Source organism: Hyposmocoma kahamanoa, unplaced genomic scaffold, assembly GCF_003589595.1.
Source record: "Hyposmocoma kahamanoa isolate Upper Pololo Valley unplaced genomic scaffold, ASM358959v1 78, whole genome shotgun sequence".
Lineage (NCBI taxonomy): Eukaryota > Metazoa > Arthropoda > Insecta > Lepidoptera > Cosmopterigidae > Hyposmocoma > Hyposmocoma kahamanoa.
In genome coordinates this window covers 12648960-12663030 of record NW_020653945.1, presented here as the reverse complement: position 1 = coordinate 12663030, position 14071 = coordinate 12648960, and the positions used below count along the sequence as shown (strand labels likewise).

At 33.4% G+C, this 14071-nt stretch overlaps 1 protein-coding gene across 2 annotated transcripts in view; it reads right to left on the bottom strand.

The window, feature by feature from the left end:
* LOC113233285 (serine/threonine-protein phosphatase 2A regulatory subunit B'' subunit beta-like) overlaps window positions 1-14071 on the bottom strand; it is a 106889-nt gene that overhangs the window by 62986 nt on the left and 29832 nt on the right. The gene's annotated exons all lie outside the window — the stretch shown is intronic.

The window sequence follows — 14071 nt, the reverse complement described above, 5'->3', positions numbered from 1 at the left end:
GCATATACTTATTGAAGTATTCAATGTAAATAAATGATCACATTAAAAATAATTTCAATTTTGGTAGTAGTATTAATAATATTTCACGAGCAGGCTTGCACATTCATACATTCTCTACGGCCTTTCAGATAACCAATGCGAATCCATATCCATTACCAGGATGCACTTCAGAAACTATAAAAATAACTATATCATCAAACAACGTTCCACATATCGCCTACAACGGTCCTACGCCAGGGGCATATCCATCTCTCGGTGGATTACCATACCTTACTACTGGAATCAGGAAACTCTTGCCGCCATCGGTACCATTTCTCGGTGTAGAAAAGAATAAATGCAACGATATCAAAAAAATGCTGCCCCTTCTAATGTTAATGAAAGTAATATGTCAATGAAATCTATAATATACTAAGTATGTATGTATACATAAAATAATGCGAACGTGACTAATAATATTAGTTTAATAATGTAAGTTTATTCACGCGCAATGCGTTCTGGTTGCAATCACAAAATAATGAATAATAGAGCTCAACTTCTGAAATAAGTATAACTTCTAAAATAAGTATATAGGTCTTGTTTCATATTTTTTTGTTTTATTTTATTTATTTATTTCACTTTAAAACTTACAATTTTAACAAAGCATTTTCACACGTTGTTCTGTCATCATAGACACGATATAAAAATAAGAATATTAAATATGCAGGTTATAAATAATGTTTGTGGTATATATCACGGCTATCTCGAACAACAACACGCCAACGTATTGTTTTTAAACAAGCACAAACACTTACATTACTGATTAATGGTTAGCGCAAGCGAGCACCAATGTTTATAATTTTATGATTTTTATTAAATAAAATAATTGTTAAAATGTTCAAGACATTAAGTGTAAAAGACATTAAGTGTAAAAGAATAAAAAAGAAAGTCCTAATTTTCATCATCATTTAATTTTTAGTAATAGTGGAACAAAAAGTTTGAACAAAAATTTTAGTGTATCAAGAAAAATGTGCTTCAGCAAATTCTTCCATATTTTTAGTGGTCATAAATTACTTTTAAGTTATATAGCCCTGCTTACTTGCCTTCCTTAAATTTTTAGCAGGGGACATAAAATTATTGCTCTTGGATTTATATTGACTTTCTGTCATGACCTGTTCACTTTGTTCTGCCTGTACTTAATACAATAAATATATACATTTAATTGGACATAATGTCAACCTTTATCTTTTGATAGAATAGTTTCTTCGTTTGATTTTGTTTTTCTTTATTCCTTATTACGTCTACTCCTTTAACGTCGAATCTTAATGTTAATAACCGTGGTATTTTTCCTTTACGTCGACTTTAGCACAAAGTACAATCGAAACAAGAATAAGAAGCATTGAGTACTTAATTTTGAAAAGAATTTTCACTTAGCATTTCAGTCACTATTAGCTCATTCTGATTAACCGTTTAAAATAAACAACTTCGTAAGTAATGTGAAAACGAGGATTTTGGTATAGTCAGTATACTAGTACGCCAAATTGTGGTGTATAGATGTATAGACACCACCACTATAGATGTATAGATACCACTGAATCTTGAAATTTTATTCCACAAATCCCCACTAACGTATACCCCACCAAGACATTATTTATATATTAGGTAATATATTTAATTTGAGGTGACAGATTTCAATTTCAGTGCCAATGTCCCGTCGACATTACGATACAGATTAATTGTGTTTTATCTTGAATTGAAAATGAACTTTTAGACTTCCTTTAAAATATTAGATTATTCTTAAATGTGTACTCAAACAATTTGAGGAGATTTCTTTTCCATAAATCCCCACTGCGTAGCAAGTACTCTTTCACTAGTGGGGATTTGTGGAATATAGCCACAATTTCTAGAAATGACTAGAAATCTAAACATGAAAATTATGATAAATCACCATTACGGATATCAGTAATTTTACATTCACATGTAAGCATTAGCCTGGAAAAAACTTACTAAATACAAAGTTTTATCACATATTTAATATTAATCACTTCAAATGATTCAAGATTTTTTTCCCCCATGAACAAATCGCGATACGTACATTATAAACTCATCGTAGGAGGATTAAAAGCAAGTCGACGTAAGGGCACAATTCATGCTCTTACGTCGTAAAAAACAGGGATGGTAAAGGAGCCTGAACTTTCTCGGTCAATTTTTATTTTTAAAGTGGTAAAATACATTTTTTTTTCATTTACTTGGTCGCACTAAGTTCTAAGTTATTTTATTCTTATCACTTTGGTAGATTGTTCAAGGTTAGAACATAAATCCTCGTTATTCGATTAGATCCTATTTGTTCCATGGCTCAATGGTTAATAAATACCTACGAATATTACGAAACAAGCTATGAGGCAACAGCTTTAGCAGCTTGTGATAAACTTCATATCACTTCGATTGCAATTAACCGATTATCATAAACATTCTACGTTATTGTTATTGGTTGCATAAGTAAAGCAACTCGTAGTACAATGTCAAAAATTTCCATATAAAAAGGGAACCGATTGTTTAATTTATCATTTCTGAAATAATGACTTCACTTTGGTGGCTTTGTTGTTCGGTTTTGCTTCTCAATGCTAATGTAAGGAGATTACTTTTACTTCATTCGTATATTTCTTGTACTGGCTAAATAAAAGGAAGCAGTTAATTATCTTAAAAACGGCTCTTTATTGTAATTGCTACTTGCTACACATTCAATACACCACGTAAATAGTTTTATTAAAAATTAACATAATGTCGTGTACTAACAGAAGAGTGTATAATATTTATTTTTCTCATATTTACACAGGTGCACCCAACTCATGCCCAGTGTGTAGGTCCAAGTAGCCCACTGAGTTGGTCGAATCAAGGATATCCTCAGCCCATAATAATTTCTAGTGGCAATAGCGATAAGGGTTGGAAGTCGATGTTGCCGATACTTTTCCTCCTGTTAGCTGATGGCGGTAGCGGGGGCGGGGGCGGAAACGGTGGACCTGGATGCGGAGGTGGCTGCGGATGCGGCTACGGCGGATGCAGAGGCTGCGGTTGCAATTTCCCCATTCCATACCCTATTCCCTATCCAACCAACTATCCCATTATAAAATAGAGAAATAACATTTTCTATAAATGTATGGACTATTTACACAGTGATTATTGCCGTAAATACATGTATAATTTATTTATTGCGTAGTAAAAACTAGATGCTTCTATTAATTGTTTTGTTGTTTTTCTAATAAAATCCTGTTCCCGTATTTAAAACGGCTGTCCGAAATCTTATGAGGCCAAAGAAGCTATTTATTCGGAAAAAGAATTCAAGTGACAATTTATTTCTGAAGTCCATTAAAAATCGATGTACTAAATTTCACAATTACAAAAATTCATCTAAATTATCAAAAGTTGTTTGTTTTAAAACTTTGTCTGTATTTTCTGAAGTACTTCGTATATTAATATTTATAAACTTAAAGATTTTATACTTTTTTAAATGAAATTTGATATAAAAAAATAGAAATACAAAAAATACGCTATACTATTATCGAATATTTATTGGCAGGTATTAATGTATTCTATGTGCGCAGAAATCGACGATGTCGCAGGCGGAATGTTAATTATAGCAAAACCAGTCAATAAAATCCAATATAAAATAACACCATTAAAAAGCTCCATTAAAAATAACGGTGGGTATATTAAAAAGAAATCTTAACACTTTAGAGTACGACTACAAGAAAACTAGAGGGTAATGTTTTTATGCGACTTTTGCGAATTTATATATTTCACTATACATATATATACACTATGTTATACCTTGTGTGTGTAACTGAAAGGTTATATCAATATAATGGATCTGTATACTTTATTTCAACGTTCATTACCATTTATTTCATTTGTGCCATACGGAAAAAGCAAATAAACGACGAATTACTTGAGCTACATAATTTTTTATTAAAATAATTTTTGTAATCAAATTTTTATTAAATGTCAGAATGTTTCACCACCATGATATTCAATCATATTTTGTGAAATTATTCCACTAGTTTGTTATATTATTAATACAAAGAGGCCAGATGTGAATCGACGTCTCCTAGCAAACCGTGTCAGACGCTATGCCAAGTAAGCTACGGAACGAACCAGCGGACCTCACGAATTTTTCTATGTGCTTGTTGTCGGATCTCACACTTTTTAGCCGTAGCGCCAGGATCAGCGCAGAGCAAAGGATAGGTATTTTAATGATATTAAGAACGGTTAAATTTATCATCTTAATCATAAAGTGTAAAATGTATAAACATCATTGACCAAAAGCACGGCAAACTCCTGACGATAATAAAATACTTCGACACAGAAACGTTTTTACTTTAACCAGTATTTGAACCTTTTCGTAATCTATTTTATAATAGTCGGAAAATTAAATGTCTCTGAATATTAATGTAGTGAACAAGGTGTACCCACATTTTTTTTTGTTCTATTCGTCCAAAAAGGACAGGCTAGCGTCAAAGATCATACAGCCTTGTCTTCAGCGGTGAGTTACTGATGCAGTATCCACAAAAAATACATCTTTGTTATTTTTTGTCAAGGGCCTTCTTTCATATGCTCCGTCTGACTTTTTGAAGTTATATTATTCGGTTCTAAAGTGAAATAATAACCAATTCCAGGAATATTTTTCACCACGTCTAATAGTGTGGTGAAATATCGTTGTAAATTTGCATCTTTGCCTGAACTGCAGACCCTATTTTAAGCGGCCATCAAGTATGTTGGGTTATTTCACATTCAGTCTGTGCTGAGCTTTAGTCATATTAATACAGCCGGACATACTAACACCAAACTCGCCATAATGTAGAGCGCGTCATACCTAAGGAAGCGAAGCGGAGAGGGTATGAATTCTTTCGTGTCCTCACGGATTCGTATGGCTGTGTGTGCGTTCAGGAATATGCGCGTGTACATGGCCATTCTAGCACGTTTTTGATCGACCGTAAACTAAACAATGGCAAACTGCAGCAATCGGACGCGTAAGCTCGCATTCCGTGGCGGCCGGTCGTATGCGCACATTCTTTCAATAGCGAGTATTCCAGATGAATTAAATCGTATGTAAATGTGCGCTTTATCCGTTTTACCCCTCAAATATACATATATTTGTCAATTTCTTTAAACGGTATTGTGAGCAGCGCTCCCTTCTACGCCAACGCGCTCTGTCAGGTGTGAATTGTATTTACCAAATATTCAACATGGCAAGTGTAGATGGAACACGACATCCTTATAATTATCGTCATATTCTATATAGCTAATTTCAGTTAACTCCTACTCTAGAGCGTATCCCGTTGTTGGTTTTTATTTATTTCAATCTCACGTAATTTTTTTAGTTAAAACCTGTGTGTTACATTTGTAAAACTTTGTTTTCATAAGGTGAAGGTCAGACTGTGTGAAAGTATGCTATATTACTATTTATTGATGTATCTAACAACCAGTCCACTTGGAGTCTTAAATGTCCTGCCTAACAATACGGTGATTATTATTAAACTGTGGATGTGGCTTGTGCTTACGACGTTGAGGTCATTGTCCCTGCTATATTGCGGTTAAATTGATGGTTGATTCTCTGCTGATTCTGATCCTTTTTTACGATATTTTTTGGACCAACCACTCAGGCTCATTACAAATGTCGATGAATATTTTAAGTCCACAGAAGCACTGCTCAAGTTATTCATTAGTTCTTTTCGTAGGATTCAGCCTTATTAATAAGTTGTGAAGTAAAAACTATCAGTAATTCGTGTGATTTTTAACCGACTTCAAAAAAGGAGTTTTTCAATTCGACTGTATGTTTTTTTTGTATTTATGTTACGCGATAACTCCGGTGAACCGATTTTGATGATTCTTTTTATGTTCTAAAGAATGTACATAGGATGTGGTCTCATTTAAATTTGAAGAAAATATTCCACCTCACCAAATATAACCTAGTATTAGGGGATGAATGACTTTTGAGGTCGGTTTTTTTAGTACTCTGTACTGATTACATATTTATGTATCATTTTGCTTAGGTACATATAAAGCAAAGTAACTCAAAACATAATTTTTACAAAAATCGGTACGTGCATACCTGACAAATTTTCGAATTGTTCGTAACTTGTTAAATGTTAATCTGTGTTGTTAATGTCAATCTTATGTAATATCAAAGGGAAGTGGAACATTGAATGTAAAATTGTCTCTGCCTATGCGCTTTGAAAAATACGTTGTTATTTGTTTAAACTACTAAATAACATACTTTATTCTACAAAAAGATTTATTTCGTTTATGGAAGAGCACCCAACAATTGAAACTTCTTATTCATTCTATAGGTTAGATATGTCTAAAAAATCTTAACTGCAGACATATGGAAACTGCGGGACACTGCGGTAGTTTTCAAAAAGTAGGTCTCTCCTTGCATAGGCTTATTTCCTAATAACAATTCCTATGTATTGCTTTATTTACTTATTACAAACATTACGTGCCTTAGCTTGACGAAGGCTCACTTTACATAACATCAGTTACCGTACCCGCGTTCGTTTTGAAATTTTTTGTATATAAAGGGATTCTTTTGTCGATTTTACAACTAGGTCAGAGGTGAATTTGCTACAATGGTTTCTCAGAAACTAGCGTTGACTGCCATATTTCTACTTGCATTTGAGGTAGGTCTTAGAGTATTAACTGTGCTTAAAAAATGAGATTCATATTTTATACCACCGGTAATAAGTATAACATGTAATTGGAAATTAAAATTTTTCAGGGCTACAGTACGTTGGCCTACGCTTCAGGTGAACGTGCCTGCGTCACATCAGCTCCAACGGCGGGAGTCGCGTCTCCCCCGTGCCAGATCGTCATCCCTGCCGTTATTAAGGCGGTCTTCCAACCCGAGCCTGCACCCCATGTATCTAGCGCAGGAAACTATGCACCGGCCCTACCTCCCATCATAATTGAAGAGGATGACGGTGACAACTGGCAGAATTTGCTTTATTTGCTCATGCTTGCTAAGAACAACAAGCGAGGTGGGAGTGGATACAATGGTGGTTGGAATTGTGGCTGCGGAAACAACTGTGGTGGATTTGACTGCCATTCTATCCCCTATCCTTACCCGAACAACTGCTGCTCGGTAGGATATGATCATGGATGTTATCCAGATGACTGCGCTGTCACACCTGTTAGTCCTTCCAAAGAAATAAACCTAATTATCAAAACTGATTCCGGTACTTGCACTTATGCTAAATGAAATTAAAAATTTTAATTGTATAAAAAATTAAGGCAGATGTTATAGTGTTACCCACTCAATTGTACGCCGTTGTAAAATTTGTTAATGTTGATAGGTTTTAAGTATTCACATTTAATTGTGTGCACTTTTTACCTTTTCAAGTAAATATACAATGTTTCTTTTTTATAGTAAGGCAATAAACTATGAAAAAAAATGACACATTTTATCAATTTTATGAACGAAATAACTTCCCTTACCCTTGATGTAGTTTGAATGTACCGTACATAACTACAATGGTACATATATATAACAGCAAAGTTTTTGAATATATAAGAATTTCCTGTCCAAGAACCATATGTACAACAATATATAACAATAGTGTAACGTTAAAAAGTATCTTTATAGCAGTTGTGTTTTTATCAAACCAGGTAACTACAATTCCTTTTTATATTTAAATAAGCTAAACATCAGTGTGTCAGACATGATTTTAAATATGCATTTTGTTGCTCTTGGGCTTAATCCTGATGGACCTAATGTATTGATCATTTATAAAACTTTATAAGCTTCACACGTAGACACACTGCATGAACATTTCATAAAATCAATATAAGTACTATTCTACATATTCGAATATTGCCTATGTAGTTTAATTAAACTCAACACAACAATTTACGAAAAAATCTAAACAAAATCATGTACAACTTTATAGTCTTGCATCATATTGTTCTATTTCAGGTATATATGCAACAGAGTATATACGAAAATATCCCTATCAATTCCATTGTAATCAGTCCTGGGCAGGAATACAAACCACAGAACTACTATTCAACTTCACCACAGAACTACAATTCTTATTCTTGCTACCAATTTGGAAGTTACGGACAACCTGCGTCTTTAGGAGAAATAGTGTATTATTCACATCTTGTTCCTGAAAACTTTCAGTCTGAAGAAGAATATGCAACCTTGCACAATAGCCCTGGCGACAGCTGCAGCTCAACAGTTTGCGCAAGCGTGTATTATAACTTCGAGGGTAATAATAATCCAAAATGCGATTGTAGAAAATCTGAATGCACTGAATGTTCGACGAAGCGCGAAAAACCGGATTTTGAAAATAATTCAGGCTGTATGTGTAACAACTCAGAGAATAAACATAAAAGTTCGAATTGCAATGAATCAACTTGTGGTTGTAATTCTGAATGTAGATGCAAAAAACAAAAATATTTTGTGAAAGCTGTAGAACCGATTTTTGCATTTCAAGGAGTGAAATAAGACTGTGAATGGAGTAGATACAGTTGTTTTGAAAAACCGATATGTGCGAAGAGCGAACAGAAGAAATCTAGATGTTCTTGTTGCGAAAATTCAGACATTATACTAGATAGTCTAAGAGTTGTAGATGAATGACTAAAAAGGTTGTTAAACGACGCATGTGTGTGAATATTATCAAGTTTGTTAATAAAATAAATTAACAATAAATTAAATATTTCAATTGTAATACTTTTATTATTTTTCACCTCAAAATCTCTAAAAGACTTTCTTTCTCTTAGAAATCTGTGCGCAAAAGCGTTTCCTCCACGCTAGCGTGGAAAAGGTTTTCGAAATTCGAACTTGACGATGGACTGTAGTGCACCATGAGTGCACTTAACGTTTTCTTTTAACGAAAAAAAAAACACAATGACACGTTCAACTATGCGATTTGTCGTACATTATCTAAGTAATATTTATATTATTCGTATATTATGTTATGTCGTACATTACTTAAGTAAGCATATTTTATTTTTATTATTGTTGACATTAAATTGACCACGATAACTAATTTTTTTAAACGACATTATTTGAAATAATAATTGTCACGATCCGTTCCAATCATATTGCAAGCACCGCGATAAGATAATATTTTAAAGGAAAAAATGTATAATAAAGATTTCATTAGTCTGTTGCAAAACCACCGTTCTACGCACGACGTACGAGAGCATTTCGTATAAAAATAACATATTTCTTTGAAGAACAATATTTCTTTAATACGTTTACTCAGTCGCAGTAACAAATGTTTAGCATTTCGAGATCAACATTTTTTATTATTAAAGTATAATTTCATAAATCAAAATGAAGTTGCACAATGTTGGTCTATTAATGATATTAAGAGTGAGTTATCAAAATATTTATACCAGTAATATTTATTAGTAGTCACAGCATTGCATAAAAATTTCATACTAACTGCAAAATATTTTATTTTTTGACAGACTGTCTCTAGCTACGGTTTAGAGAGCAATAACGACACCATAAAACAAAGTATTCCTTCACCAGGCAACTACTTCCCAGAAAAAGAATATCCTGTTTCTATATTCCATTCAAAACCCTTCAAACCAAAACATGTAATTCTTGATCCATTTTCTGAAGAGGTGAACAACGACAAATCGAAATCCAACAGTGAGCTACAATTTCACCTTAAAGACTTGGTTTATCAAAATTCCAAAGATTCTTTGAAATCAAACGGAACAACTGACTTAAATATCTTGAAACCATTACAAAACGATGACAAATCGGTAGACAAGGATAAATTGCATTTACATCTATATTATTTTATTAATAGCCAATCCCTTAATAATACGGTTAATGAAAAGTTTGTTGAAGATAAAATCTCTACGCAGTTTTCAATAGACCCAGCGAAACTCAATGAAAATATTACAAAACTTCTTAAATCTCTTTCGCAACATAATGAAATTACGAATTCTAGTTCTGATGCAGTCACTCAGTTGGAGTCTACAGGTATTACTGCTACAGAAGACGTAGATTTCGAACGAGGCATTGACGCTGTTGAAGTCAGCTCTAAGAACAATGTAGAGAATAGTAGTTCAGAAGAGTTGGTCGATGAATCTGCCATAGATGAGATGTTCAAAGAAACATTTAAATTATCTAAACAAAAAGAATGTGAAGAGGCCCTTACTCCTGGTAATAATAAAGGAATAAATAATCACAAAAATGTAACTAACGTCCATAAAATTCAGTCCGAAACAATTGATAACTTCGATTACATGAATCTTCCAGAGACAACAAAGTCAGAGGAGACCAATTATTCAACAGAGAAATATGAACATCAAATACACTCGCCAATAAACTGTAACGAACCAATTACAAATTATGAACCAAATCAACAACTGTTACCTGATTTTGAACATGAAAATTGCGTAGGCCAAGAGAATAAGCTGCTGGAGGAAATAATTCACCCAACGAGCCCTGACAAATTTATTATATCTCTGACTACAGCTGCGACAAATTCTGATATACCTAGTAACGAACATCGTCATGAAAATGCTACAGACAAGCTCACAACCTCTTTTAGTGGTAATTATAAGTTTATGCGTGAAAATGATGTTAGGGATCTGTGATGTTGTACAGATTCGATAAAAATTGTCCTGTCTAAATAGTACCTTCAAATATACAGGTGAGTATATTTTTAATCTTCATTATAAATAATAAATAAATGAAAACTTGTTATGAGATTAATTTCTTTTACGTTAGATAAATTGTTACATTTATGAAACTTTACACATATTGTTCCATTACGTTCTTATAAGTGTTACATATCAATAGCACGAAGCAAAATATTTTTACGAGAACTGTGTAGTAAAGTTGCATAATAACGACATAAAAATTGTGACTTAACAAACAGAATTCCATGTCAAAACTACTGGTTACAAAACATTAGATTATCTATTGTAATGTTGATCTTATCAGTTTAGTTTTACACACAGTTAATTATATGTATACAGCAATAATTTAGACTACAGTATATAAATACTGGCTATTTAATTTATATCTTATATTTAACAAAATGGCTCTTCGAGAAAAGGTGGCTATAGCAATACTAACCATAATAGTTTTTCAGGTAAGTATACAAGTTCAAATACCCGTACATTGAATTATTTCAAGTTTTCGAGTTAAAAATAAACTTGCTTTTATTCCAGATAACTTCCAAATATTGTATGCCCAGAAGTTTGAAAATTCCTTGCAAATTATTAAAACATAGGAAATATTCTCCTCCTAAACATTCAATGTTTAAAGAACAACCAGCACCAGTGATACCCATATGCAAGGCATTCAAATTTCCTGAAACTGAATACCCTAAGCTACCTACCTTCCTAGAACCATGCTGCACGAAATATAAAGCAACTGAAACAGTAAACAATAACTCCAACACAATGTGCAAATGTCCAAAATCGTCCAAGATAATAAATACTATTAAAGCAGACAAAAAAAAACCAAATAATAATACCACGAGACTTTTAGAGCCAAACAAGTCTGCTCCTATCTCATTTTGTTTCAATGGAAAATTTCCAGAAACTGAATACCCTTTGAACATAGCAGAAACATGGTCACCCAAGTATTGGACACAATTACCTAAGACAGAAATGAAGAAATGTAGCACACCTATTTGCAACCAAGATACAGAAAACATTATAAAGACAACCAATACAGCTATTGAAAAGGCACTTGATGCTTTACTACGATCGCAACAAACATCTTCACTACTAGCTGATACATGTTCACTAAATTCACAGACAGACACAGAGTTTTTAATATCAGACCAAGGCAATACAACATTAATCACGCATAGTACAAGTACTCCTATAATTCCTCAGGCTTTAGATATACGAGATCTAGAACAAAATACGCCCAATAACGATAAATCTGCCTGTATAAATGCCAGCAAGTCAAACGGACGAGATTCAGCAATAAAAGACGGATTGCCTAATAAGTCTATAATACCAAGTTTTGGTGAATCGAATTCCAAAAACGAGAATGATCTGCCAGTTATAACAACAGATTCATCCACAAAGTTAGTGCCTTCAGGTGAAAGCAGTTTATATAATAAATCATCAAATGAAGCGCCTGTAGGTACATACCTGTCATCCATTGAAGCACTGCTAAGTCCTGTCATACCCACAGGTAATATTGAATCTGTAATTATGGTAAAGGATCGTCTAAGTACAATTCATTCAATAGATAATATAAGTGTTCCACCTATCACACCTGCAGTACTTGAGTTGGAACATTCAGATGCAGACTCGCAAATTCCTGAGAAACGTGATCCAAGTGCAGATTCAGTAGTCTCAGATAGTTCTATTCCAAAGTCAAATAGCGTTTCAGGCCTACCAACTTTAGACGAGGACAGTTCGGTTCAACACTGTATAGATAAAACGACTACAGAAACGACAATACCAAATACGTTAGAGTTTATAGCACCTATGAAGCCACTGAATCCAGAAAAGGATATTTTACTACAAGGTTCGTCTGCACCAGAATCAAACAGTTTGCCATTAATTTCACCTACGCCCAATTACGATAAGTCAATTGTTTCGGAAGTAGATTCAAGCCCATCAATACCAAGTGTATCGACTCAAAAAAAAGGTGATTTGCCTTCAGAGTCAGTTGTAAAAGAAACATGTGGTGCGCATTTGAGCACAGCGATGTCATCAACAATGTCAACTGTTCCAGACACGAATGACTCATCTATAGACTTAAAATCCCTAGCCAATGGTGATTCTTCTCTTGAGTCTGTACTCCACACGAATGATTCACATACGAGTTTAGCATATCCTATTACGGATGCACCATATGCACCTTCTGCAGGTGCAGATGCTACGTTACCAGAAATTACTAGTATACCTCAAAACTCAAAAATCCCAGATACGAATGACACAAATGACGAACATTGTATTTTAAGTAAGGATGATGCACCTTTGGACACCACCAGAACAAACACGGATGATTTTCCTTCAATATCGCATGACGATATCGCTACTAACGACATCTCTGTACCAAGTGTAATAGAAAATGCAAGAAAATCTTCAAGTCTTTCAGAAAGCTGTGCTAGTGTCACGCCCAACATAATGGAAATACAAGAATATGATTACACTACAATGTCACCCTTTTATAATGATCTAGAAGCAGATAGTCTTAATTACGATCCCGAGAAAGAAATGTCGATACTTGATCCAAATGACAAAGAATATCTCATAGTGTGGTGATTAAACTACTAATTTAAAGTTACATATTATTAAAAATTATGGTTAAATAGAAAACAAATTATAAATTAAAACTATTAATTCGTCAATATTATGTGTGGATTGTGAAGTAAAAGAATTATTTATTGCTAGCTTTAACATAAACTATAAACTTTGCTTTTTTTTATTTTATGTCGCTTTTATTTATTAATCTCGAATTTTGGTTTATGATAGTTCAGTCACAATGTTCTTTTACTTAATTTTAAGTTTACCACAAGACATTACGACGTGTAGAAAGAATACTAGACTAGAGTACCTACGAGTTGATAGATCTATGCAAAAGGACAGAGACACGACGCTGTATGGATAACGCAGAGAAAGCTGAGAGAGGTCACAAGTTTCTAAATATTTGCATGTTACCAGACAACGTGTACGCGTTATTTACGCCTTGTATATTTTCTCTACTATTCATAATTTTGTCATACACACCTAGGTATGTATGACAAAATATGTTAAGTATGTATTTTCTAACAAAGTTGCTAATCACTGAGAAAAATATTTTACCGGTCATTTGGAAAAACGATCCAAATGTGTTTGTTCTATATACATAGAAGATTCTGTCAATAACGACATATACATGCACATTTACGTCAGCGAAAAATATCAAAACAAATAAGGAAACGTTTTTTAGCCATAGATTATGATGTCATCTTGTCATCGCCGAAGAAAAACAAAATAATACATTTCAGTTATAGTTATTAATACAAATATCGAACATTAAGAAAAAAACCTTCGATCCGGCTGGATTCGAACCAGTGTCCCTAGCAAACCATGCTAGACGCTATACCAACTAAGT